This window comes from Macrotis lagotis, chromosome X (assembly GCF_037893015.1).
Source record: "Macrotis lagotis isolate mMagLag1 chromosome X, bilby.v1.9.chrom.fasta, whole genome shotgun sequence".
NCBI classification, from domain to species: domain Eukaryota; kingdom Metazoa; phylum Chordata; class Mammalia; order Peramelemorphia; family Peramelidae; genus Macrotis; species Macrotis lagotis.
This window is the reverse complement of record NC_133666.1, coordinates 472,146,047-472,167,318: the sequence shown is the minus strand read 5'-3', so window position 1 is coordinate 472,167,318 and position 21,272 is coordinate 472,146,047. Positions and strand designations below refer to the sequence as shown.

The following is a 21,272-nucleotide window of genomic DNA, read 5'->3' as shown; positions in this document are numbered from 1 at the left end:
GCCACTAAAGAGAGATGCATATTAAAATGAACCTTGAATATATACCCCATCACTCCTACCAAGGCTAACTGTGTCTGAGCACTAACAAGACATGAAATTCATGTAAACTGAGTGAAGGAGGGCCATCAATTTAACCTTTTGCAAGAACATTTCCATGGATTAGCAAAGGACACCTATTAGCATCTCATCTTAACCACTACCACTAACACTTATAATTGTTAAAAATGCATCTTTAGAGTATCAGGGCAAGATGTGAACTCAAATGGCACTAAAGGACAAAATAATCAATCAAAAATTATTTATTCAGCACCTACATAATTTTTCAGGAATTTGTTACATAAAGTATTTACTAGATACAACTATACTGTATCCAGTAGGTGAGAGAAGATATTGGATGGAATAATGAAAAACACCAATAACACCTCCTTGTTTAAAAATAAGGAGAACCAGGTTTCCCATTCTGATTCTGGCCAACTAAGTGACAATTGATAAGTCTCTGGAGCTTTATTCTTCTTCCACCTGTAAAATAAAGATCTTAGAATGGATAATCTCTACCAGCTCTAAAATTCTACAACTGTATTATACCATATTCATCCTCAAACAAGTAAATCCCAGGCATGGATATTTCTAAGGCCTCTAATTTTGTAATGAAAGAACTTTTCATCCTATATTTAAGTCTTAAAAGTTAGAGAACTGATCTGTTGTTTAAAGACCATAAAATTTACCTTATTAACTGAAGTAGCAAAAAAAAAAAAACCAACCTAAACCCACCCCATAAAACTTTCAACTATGCCTCATACTTTAAACATTACCTCCACCCTTGAAAACAGACATTTATTATTTTCCCCAAGGCCCTCTATCCCTGCTAGGAAAATATTCCAGCATTTTATCACTTTGCTAGAGGAAAGCATGCCAAATCCACTGGAGTCAAACTAAACAAAAGTTTGTCAACCTCAGCTCACATCAGCCAAAAGTAATCACGAGGCAAAATTAAGTAAGCTGAATTTTCAATCACCTAGCACCCCAAACCAAGTTTCCAACAACATGTGATTCTTCACCAGCACCCCTTACATACCTCAATCTGTACCTTTCACAAAGTTAATCAAGGCAATCAAATGTGGGCCCAGCAAAAGAACTGGGAAAATCAGACTTTCACCTCTTTCATGGCCCTGGACCAAATATACTCTCTGCTGATGAACAACTCCACTGATCAAACCAATTACTGTATTAGTTGTTCCCAAGACCCACCCGGCCTCTGGGACTCCATCCCAGTTCCATTAGTAGTCTTCTGCATGCTTCATGCTCATAAGGTCTTTGCAACCACAAAACTGTTTTCGATAAAATAAAGCTAGCTTTGCATTTGAAGCACTAAATGTACAACATTTATAGTATACCTGGGCTTGAGCTATGGAAGGAAATAGATTGTCTGACCTAAAGGTAAATGGAGATCAGAGAAAATCAACAAGGTGGGCCATCACCAGACATCCTTTGCTTCTGGGTAGTGTATTTAAGTAAGCAGTCCAAAGCAATTTACTAAACAATTTCCCTCCTGGAAGCCTTTATCAGAGATCAAAATACAGACAATTCCTATCATAATGTAGTTTATTATTAATCAGAGCTAGACAAACCCAGGGCAACTTACATTCCCAAATATAACAACTCCAAACTGTTGTCAACTCCATAATTTGTCTTTAATTATGGAATATGTTGATTCAGCTTTGCAAAAATCAGAATTATGAAGTGCTTCCACTATAGCAGGTACTAACCACCCAACTAAAGTTTTGCCATTTAAACATGGCAAAACTAAATTCTTTTTAATAGCTACTTACAAATGTCAAACATATTTCTTTTCTATCCCTCTCAACTGATCTGTACCCAGCAATATTCTAAGGGGATCATTAACCTATATGCTTCACCCCAAGTCTGATTGGAAACAAATAGCTTTGCCAAATCTTAGAAAGCGGGGGGCAAGTCAAAAGAAGGACCTGGATGGCACAAAAATTAGGATGTTTATCATTAAACAAGTAAGGGGCCAAGGTTAATGAGAGAGAAGTCCATTTTACAAGGTGGAAATAAAAATTGAACAAACAGGATGAAAGGACCCTTAAGGCTATTCAAATCAAGCAAATTTGAAGATTTGCTCTCTTGGTAGTCCTTCCCTCACTGGTATAATTTCAGATATATCCCCAATGAGGCAAAAATTAGAGAAGTAGAAAAATAAAACAGAAAAATCTTTTATCATTCCAGCAAGCATGTATTAAGCACTAACTACATACAAAGTATAAGTACGAAAGCACTGAGGATACAGGGGAACAAATTCAAACAGTCCTTGACCTCAAGGAGTTGGTATTCTATTAGTTAAAGGAATCTTAAGCTTTAGTACACCATAGACCTCTTTGTCAATTTGGTGAAACCAATTGACTCCTTCTCAGAATAATATTTTTAATGTAAAAAAGCATAAAAGACTACAGGGGAAATCAATCATATTGACTGAATTTATCAAAATACTTTAAAACAAGTTCACAGGGACTTCAGAGAGGAAGAGGGAGAGGGAACCAAGATGGTGGAGTAGAGAAAGGGTTCAGCTGAGCTCTTCTAATATTCTACTCCAAACAACTTTAAAATAACACCTCAAATCAAATTCTGAAGTGGCGAAGACATCAAAATGTCAGAGTGAGATATTTTTCCAGTTCAAGACAACTAAAGAGATCAGAAAGAGAGAACTAAGACATAGAAGAGGAGGCTGGACTAGAATCCATGTGCATGAAACACCAGTGGTGGGACTAGGTGATGGTGACAAAGTTGCAGGAAATTTGGGATCTCACAAGCCAGAGACCATAAGGGGACCTAACAACTGATCAGAAAGAGACAGCAGTGAACAGAGAATCAGATGCTATTTGACATCTCCATTGCCTATAGTTCAATGGCAGAGAGCATTATTTTCAGTCAAGAAGTAATGGAAGCCCTGATGAAGGTCTCATTTCTCAAATATATAAATAACTAAGTTAAATTTTAAAAAAATTAAAACCATTACCTCTTAATAAATGGACAAAGGATATGAACAGGCAGATTTCAAAAGAAGAAATCAAAGCTATCTATAGTCATATAAAAAATGCTCTAAGTAGTGATTAATTGGAGAACAGCAAATTAAAGCAACTCTGAGGTACCACCTCGAAAAGCAAAAGCAAAAATAGACCTAATTAAAAGGAGAAAGCAAGGAAACTACTTCTTGCTAAAATGAACTATAGACAACAAAGTGATGTAAATATTAAATGTAAATGCACCAAATGGCAGAGCATCAAAATTCTTAAAGGAAATATTAAATGATTTACAGGCAAAAATAGACATTAAAATTATACTAGTAGAGGACCTCAATTTTCTCTTCTCAGAGGTAGATAAATCTAACCATAGAATAACTAAGAAAGAAGTCAAGAAGATGACTAAATCTTAGAAAAGTTAGCTATGACAGACCTCTGGAGAAAACAATGAAAATAAAAAAAGTATTCCTTTTTCCTCAGCTTTAATTGCACCTTCACCAAAAAAAATGGACATGTATTAGGACATAAAAATGTCATAATCAAATGTAGAAAATTAGAAATATTAAATATGTCCTATTCAGATCACAATGTAATAAAAATTATATCCAATAAAGGGACCATGGAAGCATAGATTAAAAATTAATTGTAAGCTATACATACTTTAATCATAAAGAATGAGTAGGTCAAAGAACAAATCAGAGAAACAATCAAAATTTCATTAAAGACAATGACAACAATTTGACAACACACCAACATTTATGGGATGCAGCCAAAGAAGCATTTAGGAGAAAATTTATATCTCTAAATGAATACATCAGTAAAGGAGAGAAAGAACAAATCAATGAACTGGGCAAGCAACTAAAAAGCTAGAAAAGTAACAAATTTAAAATCCTAACTAACCACCAAAATGGAAACTCTGACAAAGAAAGGAGAAATTAGTAAAATTAAGTTAAAAGAAGAAAACCATTGAATTAATAAATAAAACTAGGAATTAATTTTAATGAAAAAATAAGATAGATAAACTATTGATTAAATTGTTTTTAAAAAGAAAACCAAATTAATGCTATCAAAAAAGGGAGAAATTGATAAATGATGAAAAGATATGAAGTCAGTTTTCAAAAGAAGAAATTAAAGCTATATATAATTATATGGAAAAATGCTCCAAATCTTTACTGATTAGAGAAATGCAAATTAAAACAACTATGAGAGACCATCTGAGACCTATCAGAAAGGTTAAGTTAACAAAAAGGGAAAACAATCAATGTTGGAAAAGTTGTTAGAGGATTAGGACATTAATGCACTCACTGTCCTTAGAGCTGTAGAACTTATCCAACCATTCTAGAGAGCAATATGGACCTACGTCCAAAGCACAATAAAACTGATCAGGCCCTTTGACCCAACAATACCAAAACTAGGCCTGTATCTAAAAGAAAACATAAAAATGGGAAAAGTCTCACATGTAAATATTTATAGCAGTTCTTTTTGTAGTGGCAAAGAATAAGAAATTGAGGGGATGCTCATCAATTGGGAAATTGCTGAACAAGTTATGGTATTTGCATGTTATGGATTACTATTGTTCAATAAGCAACTGATGTTGTGTGAAGGGAGCAGAACCAAAAGAACATTCACACATTAACAACAACATTGTGCACTGATCAGTTTTGACAAATGCAACTCCTCTCAGCAGTTCAAAGACTAGGACAACCCTGGGAGACCTGTTAGAAACAATACCATCCACATCCAGATGAAAACAAAACAAAGCAAAACAAAAAACAAACTACTGAATCTAAATGAACATTATGCTCACTTTTTAAAAATTTCTAAGTTTTTCCGTCCTATTCCAAGATTTCCTTTATTTTCCCCTTAGTCCTAATTCCACATACAAAAAAAAGGACTCATATGTATAAATGTTAAACACAAATATATATGTACAAAGTTCACTAAACTGTTCACTGCTCAGGGAAGGGGGATGGGAAGGAAGGAGTGGAAGCAAATTGTGTAACATAAATATATATGTGAATGAATGTCAAAAAACTTTCATAACATGTAATTGGAAAAATAAAATAAATATAAAAATTTAAAACATGGTAGAACATCTGAAACAAAAATAAAGTGGAAAATGCATCACCAATTGATATGAAATTAAACCAATTATTAGGAGTTACTTTGTCCAATTATATGCCAATAAAACTGACAATCTGAATGAAATGAATGAACATTTACAAAAATATAAATTGCCCAGATTAACAGAAGAAATAGAAAACTTAAATAATCCTACCTTAGAGGAAGAAATTGAACAAGCCATCAATGTTTTCTCTAAGAAAAAATTCCGAGAATTGGATGGTTTCACAATTGAATTCTACCAAATGCTTAAGGAACAGTTAACCTCAACACTATATAAACTATTTGAAGAAATAGGTAAAGAAATAGTCCTACCAAATTTCTTTTATCACACAAATATGGTTTTGAAACCTAAACCAGGTAGAGCAAAATTATAGATCAATTCCCTTAATGAATTTTGAAGAAAAATTTTTAAACTACCAAAGAGATTACAGCAATAAGATCATTCATGAGTTTTGTACCAGGAATACAGGACTGGATCAATATTAAGACAACTATCAGTATAACTGACCATATCAATAACAATAATGACAAAAATCACATGATTGTATCAATAGTTGCAGAAAAATCTTTAGTAAAATACAATACCAATTTCTATTAAAAACACTTGCAGAGGAATCAATGGAGTCTTTCTTAAAATAAGTAATATCTTTCTAAAACCAAGAGCAAGCATTATCTGTGATAGAAACAAACTTGAAGCCTTCCCAACAAGCTCAGAAATGAAGCAAGAATGTTTATTAACAACACTATTATTTAATATTATACTAGAAATGCTAGTTGTAGCAATTAACAGAAAATACAGAAATTGAAGGAACTGGAATAGGTAATGACAAAACCCAAGTATAACACTTTGCAAATGATCAGATGGTATACCTGGAGAACACTAGGGTCTCAACTAAAAAAATTATTTGTAACAACTTCATAAGATATAAAATAAACCCACACAAATCATTAATTTTTTGATATACTACCAACAAAACCTAGCAGAAAGAGATAGAAAGAGAAACTCCATTTAAAATAGCTGTTGACAATATAAAATACTTGGAAGTCTACCTGCCAAAAACAAATCCAGGTATTATATGAACACAATTACAAAAAAACATACAACTTTTTCCTCACAGGTGAATGTAGATTTAAACAACTAGAGAAATATTCGTTGCTCATGGAAAGACCACAACAATAAGAATGGCAATTCTTCCTCAGTTACTTTACTTATTCAGTTCTGGAAGATCAAAGGTCAAGAATATCAAGGGAATCAATATAAAAATGGTTAAAGAAAGCAGTCTAGAAGTTCTAGATTTCAAACTATATTCAAACTATAATCATGAAAACAAACTAGTACAAGCCAAGAAATGGGAGTGGTGGATCAGTGGAATAGATAAACAACATAGAGAAGTAAATAACCATAGTAATCTAAAGTTTGATAAACCCAAAGATCTAAGATTTGGGGGTAAGATCTCAACATTTGACAACAATTGTTAGAAAACTGGGAAGTAATTTAGCAGAAACTAGGTAGGTATAGACCAACATTTCACACTGTATAACAAAATAATGTCAAAATGTATACATGATTTCAACATAAAAACATAGAAATACATACCTATCAGATCTATGGAAAAGGGAAGAGTTTGTGACCAAACAAGAGATAAAGGGAATTAATGGAAGTAAATAGATAATTTTCATTGAATTTTAAAAATTTTTGCACAAACAAAATAACTGCAGTCAAAAATTAGAAGGAAAACAGAAAAGGGGGGGGGGATTTCTCTTATAAAGACTCATTTCTCAAATATAAAGGAAATTGAACAAAATTTTTAAAAAATAGAAGACATTCCCCAGTTGAAAAGTGATCAAAGGATATGTACACACAGTTTTCAGAAGAGGAAAGCAAAGCTATCAATAATCACATTGTTAATGTTCTAGATCATTATTTGGAGAAATGCAAATTCAAACAATTCTGAATTATCACCTCACACCCATCAGATTGGCTAATATGACAGAAAAGAAAAATGACAAATGTTGGAGGGGAAGTGGAAAAATTGAGACAACAGTACCCCTGTTGGTGGAGTTGTATAATGACCTAAGACACTAAAGAACAATTTGGAACTATATTCAAAAGTCTATAAAACTAGGCATGCCCTTTGATATAGCAATAGCACTACTAGGTTTGTATCCCAAAGAGATCAAAGAAAAGAAGAAAGATACTATTTCTACAAAAGCACTTCTTTTTGTGCTGGGAAAGAATGAAAAATTGAGGATCCTCAAAAAACTGGAGAAAAGATAAACCAGTTGTGGTATATGATTATGATGGAATACAACTGTGTTATAATAAATGATAAGCAGGATGATTTTAGAAAAACTTGGAAGACATATAGACTTATGCAAAGTAAAGTGAGCAGAAGAAGAATACTGTATACATTAATAGCAATATTATAACAATGATTAACTGTGAAGGACTTGACTACTCTGATCAAGACAGTAATCCAAGACAATTTCAAAGGACCCGTAGTGAAAAATGCTATCCAACCTCAGAGAATTGATCAAGTCTGAATGCAAAATGAAGCATAATTTTCATTATTTTTTATTGTCTGTATTTTCTTTTCCAACATAACTAATACAGAAACATGCTTTTTATGAGCTTATATATATATATGTATGTATATATATATATATATATATATATATATATAAAATCAAAATTGAATTGTTTTCCTTCTCAAGGAGAGAGGAAGGGTAAGAAATGAGAAAAAATTTGTAACTCAAATTTTTTAAATGATTGTTAAAGTTTTTCATGTAATTGGGAAATATTTAATAAAATAAACAATTCTTAAAAATAAGTTCACATATTCCAAGTTAAGAAGTCCTGTAATAGAGGAATACAATGCCTAATAAGGAATTACATATTAATTAGAAGAAGAAAATACTAATAACTGGATCGATCAGGAAAGACATCCAAGAGAAAGTATCATGAGCTAATTCTAAAAGGAAGCTTGGGGATCTAGATGGGACAGTATACTCCAGATTCTGAAATGGGAGATGGAATTCAGAGTTCAGGAAACAGGTTAGTTTACCTCTAACAAATACAGAGTGTCTGAAGGGAAAAAATAATACAGTAAATCTTGAAATCCAGACTATGAAGAGCTTTAAAGTCCAAGTTGAAGAACCTATATTTTATCTTAGATTCAATTCAATAGGACTCTGAAGATTCTTCAATAGAGAATGATATGGTTCAACTAATGCTTTAGAAATATTACCATGTGGCAAAAAAAAAAAAAAATGGAAATTAAGTGAATGTCCTTCAATTGGGGAATAGATTAACAAATTGTGGAATAATGTATGTCATAGAACACTATTGCTCTATTAGAAACCAGGAGGGATCGGGAATTCAGAGAGGCCTGGAAAGATTTACATGAACTGATGCTGAGCAAGATGAGCAAAAGCAGAAAAATACTTTACACCCTAACAGCAATAAGGGGGTGATGATCAACCTTGATAGACTTGCTTATCCCTGCAGAGCAACAACCAGGGACAATTTTGCTGAATACCATCTGTATCCAGAAAAAAAAAATTATGGACTTTGAACAAAGACCAAAGACTATTACTGTCAAATTAGAAAAAAAAAGTTATATTATTAAGTAATTTTACTATTTCATACTTTATTTTTCTTCCTTAAGGATATTATTTCTCTATCAACACATTCAGCTGAGATCAATGTATAACATGAAACCAATGTAAAGACTAACAGAATGCCTTCTGTGGGGAGTAGGGGGAGGGAAGCAAGAATGGGGAGAAAATTGTAAAACTCAAAATAAATAAAATCTTTCTTAAAAAAAAGAAATATTATCATGGTAGCTGTATGGAAGATTCATTATAGAGGAAGAGACTGTAAGCAGGAGACCAATTAATAAGTTCAAATAAGAGATGCAGTGTGCCTGACCTAGGATAGTGGCTAAGTGAATACAATGAATAGTACCATTCAACTTCATCTTTAAGGACTTATGTGCTCTCATTGCCAAAATAAATTGCAATTTCTCCATACCTGCAAAGATGATCTTTTGAGTAACTATGATTTAAAAAAGTAGCAACATGTAAAAAATTGTCCTGTGATGAACCTCTCCAGAAGTGAATTTGTAGAGGATGGAAACCCAATATTTCAGAAAGTCTATCTTCAAAAAACCCTTTTAGAACAAGAAGCCCAATCAGAGCTTTTATTCCATTGGCATAGTCTTTAATACCCTAGGTATAACTTTAATCTTTAAGGAAATTTGAGGGTGGGGGGAAAAAACAATGTCAAAGGGGAAGATTCAGGAATGTTTTTACTAAGGATGTTGTCCATGAGCTGATCAAAAAAGAAGAGAACATGTTCTGAAAAGCAGAGGTGGGGAGCTAATTCAGAGACAGCATGTTGAATCCAAGGAATAGCAAGTGGTCCAGTTTTGCTGGCATGTGGACTGTGTACAGGGGGGTGATATGATATAAGACAGGAAAGGCAGAATGGAGCCAGACTGTACTAGACCTTTAATGTCTGGCCAAGGAGTTTATATTTTATCCTAGCAGCAATGGGAACCCATGGAAGATTTTGGGAATGGGAACAACATGGTCAGACTTGAAACTTAATCTGATTATTTTAGTAACTATGTGAAATGTCCTTTGGAAATGGAAAGTGCAGGGAGACCAATTAAGAGACTTTTCTAATACTCCAGATAAGTGGTGATGGAGGCCTGAGCTCAATCAGGTGATTGCCTAAAGAAAGGAAAAAGTTACTGGTATAAAAAGATGCTATAGAGGTAGAATCAGCAAGACCTGAAAACTAACTGGATATGAGGAGGTAGTAAAGAAGAAGGAAAGGTTCTTTTCCCTTCCATTAAAATATAAGCTTCCTAAGGATATAGACTATGTTCACATTCTCAGAACTGTTCCAAGCTTGTAGCAGGCATATACTAAATGTTTCTTGATTAAATAAAGTTTGTAATTCTAAGGTTACAAACCCAAGAATAAATAAATACGGAAGGTCTAGTCATCAGCTGTTTGCCATTCTTACTAATTATTCTTTATAACAAAACCTTAACCTAATTCATGCATTCTTCCAATTCTAATTATTCCAGTCTTCTTTTTTTCAGTCAAAGATATATAAACTCATATTTTTAAGAACAGGGGAGCTGTTCTTTTTGTGGGGACAAATTTTGTGGTGGAAATTTAGGGAACACCCATAAGTTGGGGGTCAAACAATTTGTGGTAGTTGATGGAACACTATCATGCTATAACAAATGATAAGCAGGATTGTTTCAGAAAAACATAGAAAAAATTATATGAACTCATGCAAAATGAATAACGTAGAACTAGGAGAACAATGTATACAATAAGAGCAATATTGTAACAATGATCAGTGTGTGTATTTTCTTTTACCATGTTTAATTTTTAGAAAAGGGGGGAGGGTTGATTAGATAGCTTCTAATTAGATGGCTTCTAATTCTAAATTTAAAAATCTATTAATCCATAGCTCAAACTACACTAATCAAATATAAGGTACCATTAACATATATGTGTGTGTGATTCTATATACATATTTATAGAGGAGGATTACTTTTATATAATATATATATAATCAAAGATTTAGAAGGGATCTTAGTAAACAAGCTCTACTCACAGTGATCTTACATTCTAATAAGGAGGCAAATACATACAGCTAGTATAAATATTATATATATATATATATATATATATATATATATATATACAGAGAGTCAGAGAGTAGCTAAATACCAAGTAATTTGAGAGGGAGATAATAGTGTGAAACCACTATTCTGGAACAGTTTTAAGATCCTACTAAATAATGTGTTACAAGATTCAACCAAACATGCCCATTTTACTTTCCCATTCTTAAAACTATAGATTCATATATCATTGATGGAAATCAAAACAATTTCTGTATCTTCTAGGTAAGGAAATTTTGACCCAGAGAGGAGGAAATGACTTGCCCAAAATTATACAGGAATAGGTAGAAGAGGCAGTGTTTGACAAGTCCTCTTAACCCAAATCTTACATTCTTTCCATTGTATCTTCCTCCCTAATGCTTTGTACTTTTAAAAACATTAGCTCAGGAGACAGTAAGGGAGAAACTGCACAAAAACACTATCTAATAGTGAAAGCTCTGATTAAAAGCCCCATAATATTTAAGATATCCCAGGCTGGTCACAAACTGTCCTGGACTCTAAGTACTGAACTATGATGTGCTAAGTTTAAAGGAGAGATTTATTTGGGTTGGCTGATATGCCCTTTCCCAGAACAAATTTGTTGAATCCTGAAGAAGCATAAGAAATTATTTTACATTTTTAATGGTTCATAAAATAAAACAAAAAATGTGATGTTACATGTGCTTAAACACTCTAGGTTTTTCTATATGACTAGAACCAAAATGAATGGAGAATTTAGTCTCTGACTCATTCCTTGACCTCTGGCAAATCACTGTAACCCTTGAGTATGGTTCAGTTATAACCTCTATAAAATGGAGGTAATAACACCTTCTCTATAAATACCTCTAAAAGATGCACTGGAGACAAATTAGATGTCTTTAAAATAGTTAAGTATTTGGCTTACTGAAGAGTGAAAAATTAACCTATAGCAAGAATACCAGAAGCTCAGATTTATATTCAGTCTCTCCATCAAGAAGCTCAGGAAGCAAACAAGATGAAGCTACTAATTCTATCCAATTCAGTTCCATAAACCTCCACTGATCAAGACACTGAGGGAGTTGCTAAGGGAAATACAGAGATGAACAAGAAATAGTCCTTGACCTTAGGGACTCTGACTCCCTTTCCCAGTTTGAGCATCTCACCATAGGCAATGTGGGGAAACATGGGGAAAGAAAATGAAAAGAGGGAGGAGAGAACAGAGGGTAAACAAGTACAGAATGGAAGCACAATAGAGAGAAGGGAGGAAGAGTTGAAGGTAGCAAGTCAGAAGAAGGAAGAAATCTAAAGAATAAAACTGAGAAGAATGGAAAGGGGCATTAGGAAGAGTTCAAAGACAAAGAGATAGGGACTATATTTTACCTGACTGGCAAGTAAAGTTATATAAAATATGCTTTCTTGAACCAGCATTTAATTAACTGGGATTCAATGGAAATTCATATCCAATCATGAGTTAACTGGCTCTGGCCAAGTCATTTTTCTGCTTTTATCATTCTAGGAGTGATCCAGAAATTGATATTACCTCCTTCCCTGGAATTTGCCTTACAAAACAGTCCACTTATAGAGAAACTTCTGCTCCTAGTACTATAGCTAGGGTAATGCAATCAAATTTAGAGGCCACCAATTCAGAGAACTCTATTCTTTTTTATTTCCTATGACTGTTGTTTCTGACAAGCAATGGCTCTAGTCCTTCAACTGCACAGAAACATTGAGATGTCCCAGGAAATATAATCTTCCCTGGAAGCCATTCCCTCAGGGAGTCCACACATAAACACACACACACACACACACACACACACACACCACCACCACCACCACCACCACCACCACCATCCCAGACTTTACCAGAATTCTGTCTCTTTCCCATTGTACAACAGTTTCTAATTATGGCTCTGTTTATCCTATATTGTGCAAGGATTGAGGGAAGGCTCGATAGACAATGCAATAAAAACTTACAGTTCTCTTCATCAACTATATACTGCCTCTCTACAGTGAAAGAACAGGGTGTGATATAGACCAAAATCAATTAGCTGTTCAAGATGAAGCTTCAGGAAATATATTGTTTGGGAAAAGCTAAAAGGATAGGAAGTTAAATGAGCATCATGGCAATAAAATTGACCCTAAACCTTAAATGGACAGGTTTTGGGGGTTTTTCCCATTTACTGGATATTGCTATTAATTACTTAGGGCAGGTTGGATAGTAAAGCTATGTAAGACAATTAAATGAAATTTTGTCAAGTCAACAATCCATCAATAAGTATTAAGCACATACTGTGTGTATGTAAGTACAAAGAATGGAACAAACTCTACTCACGATGAGCTTACATCCTAGTGAGGAGACATGTACATATAAAAATAAATACAGGGTATATATAAAACTGATGAATACATATAAAAGCACAAAGAATAATTAAATACAAGGTATTTTGAGAGGGAGACCACTAGCAATTGAGAGGATCAGGAGTTTGGAGAACAACTGACTATATAAAAGCACATTCTGCTCACATGTATCAATTCTTGATTTTAAACATCTCTGTTTCTGTTCCCAGTCCTGAACCTTTTCTACAGAGATAATGGTTAATCATTTGGCAAGGGTCCAACTTCTGAGGTGGCTCTGCAATGTGGGCAGAGTGTCCACCAACAACTGGAATAAGACCATTAAATTCATTGCCTCTGATACTTTGCCAGCTCAGCACCCAGATTGCCTAAGATGAAAGTACATTTTGCCCAAGGAGTGCCCAGCCTGGCACTGCTCACCCACTTATCTCAGACCATTTCATTGTCAATGTCTGCACCTGTAGAAACATTGCAGTAAACAATTTGAATCTGGCCTTGGTGAAACCTTGGTCCCTGAGCTAAGAACAAAGTTTAGTTTTACCTGGGAAGAGTCTTCTGAGGAAAACTTCACCTACAGACCAAGTAGATGAAGGAAGAGAGAAGAGAAAAAAAAAGGGGGATAGGAGGTAGGGGGTGGGAATGTGGGAATGTGAAAAGAAACATCAAAGGTGAAGAAAAGGTACTTGGTTTTGAGACCTATAAAGTCTGAGAAAATAAAGTATATAGGATTGCTGTGGGCATTTATACTACCCTGCAGCAAAGCATACCCCCCCAAAAAAAAACTGAAAGAAAAGAACACACCCTTTTCATTTCCGAATCGAGTCATCAAATTCCAGCTAGCGAGCAGAAGCCCAACCATGACGCTCCACATACTTACCTTGGGCTCTCTCCTCAACGGCAGACAGAGCTGCACCAGGGGGTTGCAGCGGGTGCGTGTCTCAGACAGCAGTAATTTATTTATCCCTGTCATGTAACATTAACAATCTGTCTGGAGCTTGGCAAGCACCAACTTGCACTGTCATATAAACTGTCTGACAAACTTAAAGTTTCTTAAATGCTTTTCTTTTCCAGCAGACAATAAAGCATCATAAAATAGCTGTCATTTCTCTTTCTCTCTTCTCCCACCAAAAATACAATAACAAAAAAACCAGAAAAACAGAAATGGTCTCTCATTTTTAACCTTGTAGCTCTCAACTTCCCTCCCTAAACCCATTTCTCCCAACTCCAAGAAAGATGATAAATAAATCCATAGTGGGGGCCAAGAGTTCATAGGGGCCAGTGCTGGGGGGTACACAGCAAAACTACAAAACAAAAGTAGAGTCATTAAAAATTAATAAAGGGTGTGGATGTATAGCTTCCCACCCCCCCCTTTTCTGCTCATGCGGATTTGTGCCAGACATTCTGCATCCTCATTAAGTGGTGTCTGGCAGCCTGCCGGAGTTTTAGTGGGTTCTGGGAATGCCAATATATTAACCAGAGGACTTTTCGCATACCCTTTAGAGTTTTTATTCTAGAAAAGTCAACCATTTGGCACGATGCAGCCTTATTTTTGTCCGGGAAAGCTCTCAGCTGCCAATCAAGAGAGAAATTATAGCTATGGACTTCGTAATTTCCAAGACCTATCTGGAAAACAAGCTTGGTGGAAAGAAAAGTCCTCACAAAAACAGCTTAAAAAGCCAAAGTACCATTTTAATTTTAATAGGATTTCAAAGAAAAACAATCCATATATACACCACATGGATATGCTGCAACACAAACATGGTTTTAAAATCCTGCTACTCTCCGAGTAGAAACATATTAATTGGAAATATGAACCCACCACAATATTTCTCTGGTAATTAATAGTACAGGTGCCTACTTGTTTCCTTTTGTTGCCTAACAACGAAGTGAACAACGCTAAGAAAAAATATCTAGCTAGGCAGAAGCAGGCCTTACTGACTAAATCTTCCTATGATGGGCACAGTCTCTACATTCCTTTTTTAAAACCTACATTCAGCTTACATACACACCCCCAATATAGGTCAAGATGTATTTCTAGCTACAGCCCTTGGAGGTAGAAACTCTAATTATGATTTTATGTTCCAGGACATCAGGGGTTTCCAGTGGGAATTATCAGAGGGCTAAAAAAATGAGAAATCAGTGGGTCATAAGTTTATATCTTCAACAAATTAGACAGTGTTTGTATATAATGCCCATTAGCACTATCTGAACAAGCTATCTGGAGGGAAATTCTCAGATTAAAACTACACTGTTATTTCTTCAATGTTGTACTTTCTAATGTATTTGTTGGAGGAGGGGAAATTGGGGGGGTGGAGTGATTTTTTTTCTTTTATATTCCATTTAAAAAATATGACATGGTTACTGAATATTCACAATCAGGAAAAAAAGAGATCACTTTGATTAGGAATGTGAAGAAACATTTCCACCAAGGTTCTAATACAAAAAATAAAAACTTAATGCTCTATAGAATAAATTAGTCAACTGCTGAATACTTCATGGCAAATGAGAACATACAAAATCATCATCATTTTTAAGGTTGACTTCAGGACATCCTTCAGAAAGATTCAAAACAAGGGGTTTACTTACATCTCCTCTCTTTCTTCATAGGATAGTAGCTTTGGTGTTAAAGAACCTGGGTGTAAATCCAATCTCTTTTTACCTACTAGACAAGAATCTAAACAAGTCATTTAACCACTCAGTGCCTCAGTTTCTTCTTTAGTTAAAAAAAAGTTTGTTTTTTTGTTTTGGGGGGGGTTTAGGTTTTTGCAAAGCAAATGGGGTTAAGTGGCTTGCCCAAGGCCACACAGCTAGGTAATTATTAAGTGTCTGAGACCAGATTTGAACCCAGGTACTCCTGACTCCAAGGCCGGTGCTTTACCCACGATGCCACCTAGCTGCCCCCCCCCCCAAAAAAAAGTATGGATAAAAGAATCACCCTTCCACCTCTTAATACTATGATTTTGTTTCAATGCTTCTGACTCAGGTCAGAGATTACCAAGGAATGAAGAAGTCATTCTCCCTTCTCCAAGTTTGCCTATCAAATGGGGAAGTTATAACTCTAGCAATCCATTCAGTGAAACATTACCTTTTTTTTTTTTAATCCTAATTCAGAATGTTGTCATGTCAGGTTTCAGGAGCCTGGTCTACTAAATGAGGTCAGAAACTGTAAACATTTCAGCAGACTTAATCCTTGGTCTCAACTTGCCAAGAAAACTATTCTTAGATACTGTCTGCAGTAGAAGATAAATAAATATTTACCTATGTATGTATGTCTATACTAAAAGGGGGTAGTAATTCTCAAATGCTACACCAACAAATTGGCACTAGATTCTTTAGTCAACAGCTGGCACTGGCTGGGTTCCACCATAAGACTTTGGTTGTACAAACTCAGCCCCAGAAGGAGCTCAGGGAGGAGGAGGAGGGAGAGAAGGGAAAGAGAGAGAGAGAGAGAGAGAGAGAGAGAGAGAGAGAGAGAGAGAGAGAGAGAGAGAGAGAGAGAAAGAGAAATTATGAGAGAATGGGAGAAAGAGAAAGGGGGGAAAGGAAGGTAGAGAACAACAGAGACAGAGAGCCCTGAAAGACTACTAGAAACAGTGACTTCCCAAAGCAAACTGTAAACATGCACAATGAGCACCTACTATGACAGGAAACTCTTCCAAGGGTTACTGCAGAAGATTAAAAAAAAATGTGAGCTGTTTTAGGTTTCATTCCCACCTTACCTCAAATTTTAACATCCACTGTTGTTCTTAAGATCCACCAAATGATAATGCAAAAGTAATTAGAGACCAAATATTACTATGTAATAAATGTACATATTATAAGCACTGTTAATATCCATGTGAGAGGTATCAGGGAAAACAGAGTGTAAGGGGTGAGTAAATGTAGGTTCAAGTCCCAACTACAGACAAATAGGGTGAGTTGCCATATCAGCCTGAGCAAATTCCCTAACACCACAGAGTTCCTGGTAGTTTTCAAACATACTAAGTTATAGAGGACTTGTCCATAATAATAGGACCTGTCTCATAGGGTTACTGTGAGGGGAAAATGAAATCATAGATACTGAGGGTGTTTTAAACTTTAAAGCTAAATATGAAAGCTGTTGCTGTTGCTGCTGCTGTTATTGTTGTTGTTATAAGGAACATGGCATATTAGCTGGAAAACTAGCCTTAAAACCAGAAAGATCTGTGTTCAAGTCCTACCTCTCTCATTTATTTGCTGTTTGACCCTAGGCAATTAGTGCTCTAGGGAACTCTCTTAGACTTTAAATTGCAGAAAAGATGCTAACCTGCACAGGTAAAAGAAGTTTCCTCATCTTGGAATTCCTAATATCAATGAATCAACAGTCTATTCTCTAGCACTATAGTTACGCCTTCCACTTTGCAACTTTGCCCATAACAATTACATATATATATATATATATCAGGTTGGCTTGGGGAGAGTTTCACAGGAGCAGTAGATGACACTCAAAGGTCAGTAAATGACACAGAAAGAATTTAGAAACTTGGAAATGCCTGACATATATGTCTAGTGTTGTATAATATCAATCTATTTTATTTTTAATACCATAATAATTCAGATTTCTTCTCTGGGACAAATGGAGGTCCAAAAAATTTTACATGGATTTTCCAGATCACCAGGATTCACCTCTCACCCCTGTAATGTGGAAGGGATGATTGTATTATTATGATTATTTCAACTATTACTACTATTGTTTGTATCAATGGAAAAAAGTTTTCATACCAGGAGTTAGTTCCACATGTCATTAATAACACAGTCCAGATTCTTTCTCAAAAAATCCCACTAAACTTCATCTATGTAGAAATTTTACAAGTATATGTATATAGAATAGCTATACACATCCAATGTTCTTGATACTATTCGAAAAGAAAAGAAAAAACCTTTTGTCCCAGTTCTAGATGGCACTGAGACAAATTTATGGGCTAATACTGTATCTGAGATAAACAAGGCTGTTATTGATGATGATGATGATGACGACAAGGACACATACAAATACAGTTTTTTCAGAATACATTTAGTAGAATATTCACAGTAATTTAATACTCAGTCTTGAAGCACTAGATCAGATATAGATGTGCAGAATATTACTTCTAATGTAAATTGACCTAATGATAGGCATCATTTAAAAAGGAAACTCCCCATCATTACTCTCAGGGACAAGCACCAGGGTCTGCATATTTTTGGGTCAGCACTGCTCATATCACTATGTATCTCTAACTCAGTTAACTACTATTATCTCCTAGGGAATATAAACATAAAATAGTAGCTCTTAGTGCCTAGCACAATGTCTTGCCCTTAGTAGGCATTTATTAAATCTTTGTGGAATCAGTGAATGATCATCTAAGAAGCAATCCTAAATCATTAGTGAGTCACTGATTCAGATTAAGAATAAATTAATTGAGGACTAAGAAAATAGCATGAGGAATAAAGCAAAAGTCATGAAATTTCCCCAAACTAAGAAACACATTATATTAGATTAAAATAAATAAAATGAACATGAAAGGTATTTCCCACCCAGACTATCATTGTATAACAACCAGTCAGCCCTTCCCTAAAGCTATACTCGCCTTTAGAGGGTGGGCTGACAAAGGTCCTCTGCTTTGCCTTCCTGTTGAAAGGTGCAAGCCCAGTAGTCTGGGAAACAGGACGCTGATTTACACGTCTGCTGGATGTGGTCTTCCCATCCCCGCAATCCCTTCATTCTCATGGAGAATCTAGTCCAGCAAAAGTTTGAGTTTGTTTTTCCCCCCTACCCAACAAACAATGCTACCTTTTTTCCCAGTTAAAAAACATTCTTAAATAGACAAATGCCCTTTCCACTACTGTATGGCATTAAGCTAAAGGAGTCCACAATCATCACTGTACATGCTGAAGAAACCTCATAAATAAACCTCAGACGTTATAATTACAGTCCAAAAATCTCTAGAAATGCCTCCTCATAGATGTCCAGTATCCAAATAAGGGGAAGATTTTTTTTTTAATTTCTTTTGGTTGGATGGTCATTGTGTCCTATTTATTCCAGGGTGAGGGGTCAGAGAGAAATCCAGAGTGCCAGAATCCCCCAAATCTCCCAGGCAAAACACAGATTAGGTGTCACGACAGCCAAAGGCAAGGCAAGAGATTTCCCAGTCAAGACAGCGAGCTTCTGATGACCTTGCTCGCATGCACCGATGCAAGGCTGATCAGCAGGAGATGAGACGGGTGAGACAGACCCAGACCTGAACCGAGCTACCCATAACGGCGGCATCTGCGAGGGCAGACTGGCTTTCTTTTGTGGTCGATCCGGACCGGGTTCAGGGCTCGCCTTCCAGACATCCCTCTCACCTTCCTCGTTTTCCCCCCCTGGAAAAGTTCAGTGCCGGGTGCTTGGCGTGGGGGGCTTCCCCGCCCCGCCCTCGCGGCCGCCCCGGTCCGTCGGGTGGGTCTCCCCGGGGCCGCAGCCCGCGGGACCCTTGGCTCCCGCGCCGCAGCTGCGCTCTGCTGCCGTGAGGAAGCACGCGGCGCTCTCGGGGCGACAATGGGGACCCGCTGGTCCTCCGGAGTGACGGGAGGAGAAGGCTTGCCCGCCCTCAGCGCCCCGGTGGGCCGGGCCGTCAGGTGCCGGCGGAGCGGCCAGCCCCGCGCCCCGGGCAGACCCGCCCGCCCCAGCCGGTCCCCGCCCCGCGGCTCAGCCAGACGGACGCGGAGCGCTCCCGGGCGACTCCGCGCCCCCCGCCCCCCGCGCCAGACCCTGGAAGTTCCCCGAGGGCCCCTGGTCCGGGTCCCCGGACGGTCCCGTCCCTGCCTCCTCCCCCCCCCCCCCCGGCCGCACTCGGGTCCGGCCGGCTCCCGGGAGGGGCGCGCGGCCTCGCTCACCTGCAGCCGCCCCCCGCTCTGGAGGAGGGAAGCGGGGGTGGGCTGCGGGCAGGCTGGCCCCGGGCCGGGCGGGAAGGAAGGGGCCGCGCCGGGGCCGCAGTCCCCCGGGGCCCGGGAGAGATGCCCCCGGGCGTGCAGAGCGGCGGGAGGCCCGCGGGCCGGGCCGGCCGCCGGGGACGCCCCGAGCTCCAGCGCCGTGTCTCTTTAAGAGTCGCAGACCTTAAACTTGGGCCTCCCTCCCCCTCCCCCTTCCACTTTCCCAGGGACTTTCAGTCTGTCTGGCGGCGGCGGCGGCGGCGGCCGCGGCGGCGGCTCCTCCCGGCTCCCCGGGATTCCCCGGCCGGGGCTCCGCGGCGGCGGCGGCGGCATCTCGGCTGCGAACGCCCGGGCGGGAAGTCCGGAGGGGACCGAGCCGCGGCCGCGGGGGCTGGGGGGACGGACGCGGCCGCCGCCGCCGCACTTGCCTCCTCCCCGGAGCCCCGCGGGCAGCCCCCGCCTGCGGCAGCGACCCCCTCCCCGCCTGGGGCAAAGGAGGCGGGCGGCGGGGGGAGCCTGCGGCTGCCGCCCGGGAGAAAGTGTCCTACCTCCTCCTCTCCTCCTCCTCCTGCTCTCCTCCTCCTCCTCCTCCTCTCCTCCTCCTCCTCCTCCTCTTCCTCCTCTTCCTCTTCTTCCTCCTCCTGCCGCTGCCGCCGCCTCCCCCTGTCTGTCTCCAGCAGCGTATCTGTGTGCGCGGAGGGCTGTGTCTGTCTCCAACTCATTCCCAGTCTCTCCTCCTCCTCCTCCTCCTCCTCTTCCTCCTCCTCCTCCTCCTCCTCCTCCTCCTCCTCCTTTTCTTCCTCTGTCTGTAGCTAGTCGATGACAGGCAATGGGAGAAGAGGAAAGAAGAAGGGGGGAGGAGGAGGAGAAGAGAGGCGGATTTGGGGCGGGGGGGCAGGAGGGAGGAGGGGAGCAAAGTGGGGGGGGGGGGAGATTCCAGCCCAGCCGCTCTGGTCGCGAGTCCTAGGCTACAGTGACATCTGCCGGGCTGTGTGTGTGTGTGTGTGTGTGTGTGTGTGTGTGTGTGTGTCTGTGTGTGTCTGTGTGTGTCTGTGTGTGTCTGTGTGTGTCTGTGTGTCTATCTGTGTGTCTGTGTCTGTGTCTGTCTGGGTGTGTGTCTGTGTGTGTGCGCTCGCGTCCAGACAGAGCAGGAAAATCAAGAGTTCAAAGCAAGAAGGTG

General features: G+C 38.3%; 1 protein-coding gene across 6 annotated transcripts in view; it reads right to left on the bottom strand.

Annotated features, from left to right (window-relative positions):
* LDLRAD4 (low density lipoprotein receptor class A domain containing 4) overlaps nucleotides 1–20,709 on the bottom strand; it is a 582,973-nt gene extending 562,264 nt beyond the window's left edge. For 3 of the 6 annotated variants that reach the window (XM_074207777.1, XM_074207776.1, XM_074207773.1), the window contains exon 1: nucleotides 14,061–19,620. The gene's annotated coding sequence lies outside the window, so the exon portion shown is untranslated. Of the gene's footprint in view, nucleotides 1–14,060; nucleotides 19,623–20,640 lie in introns of those variants that run through there. The other 3 variants (XM_074207775.1, XM_074207782.1, XM_074207774.1) reach the window with 3 other exon arrangements.
* Nucleotides 20,710–21,272: the final 563 nt, after the last annotated feature.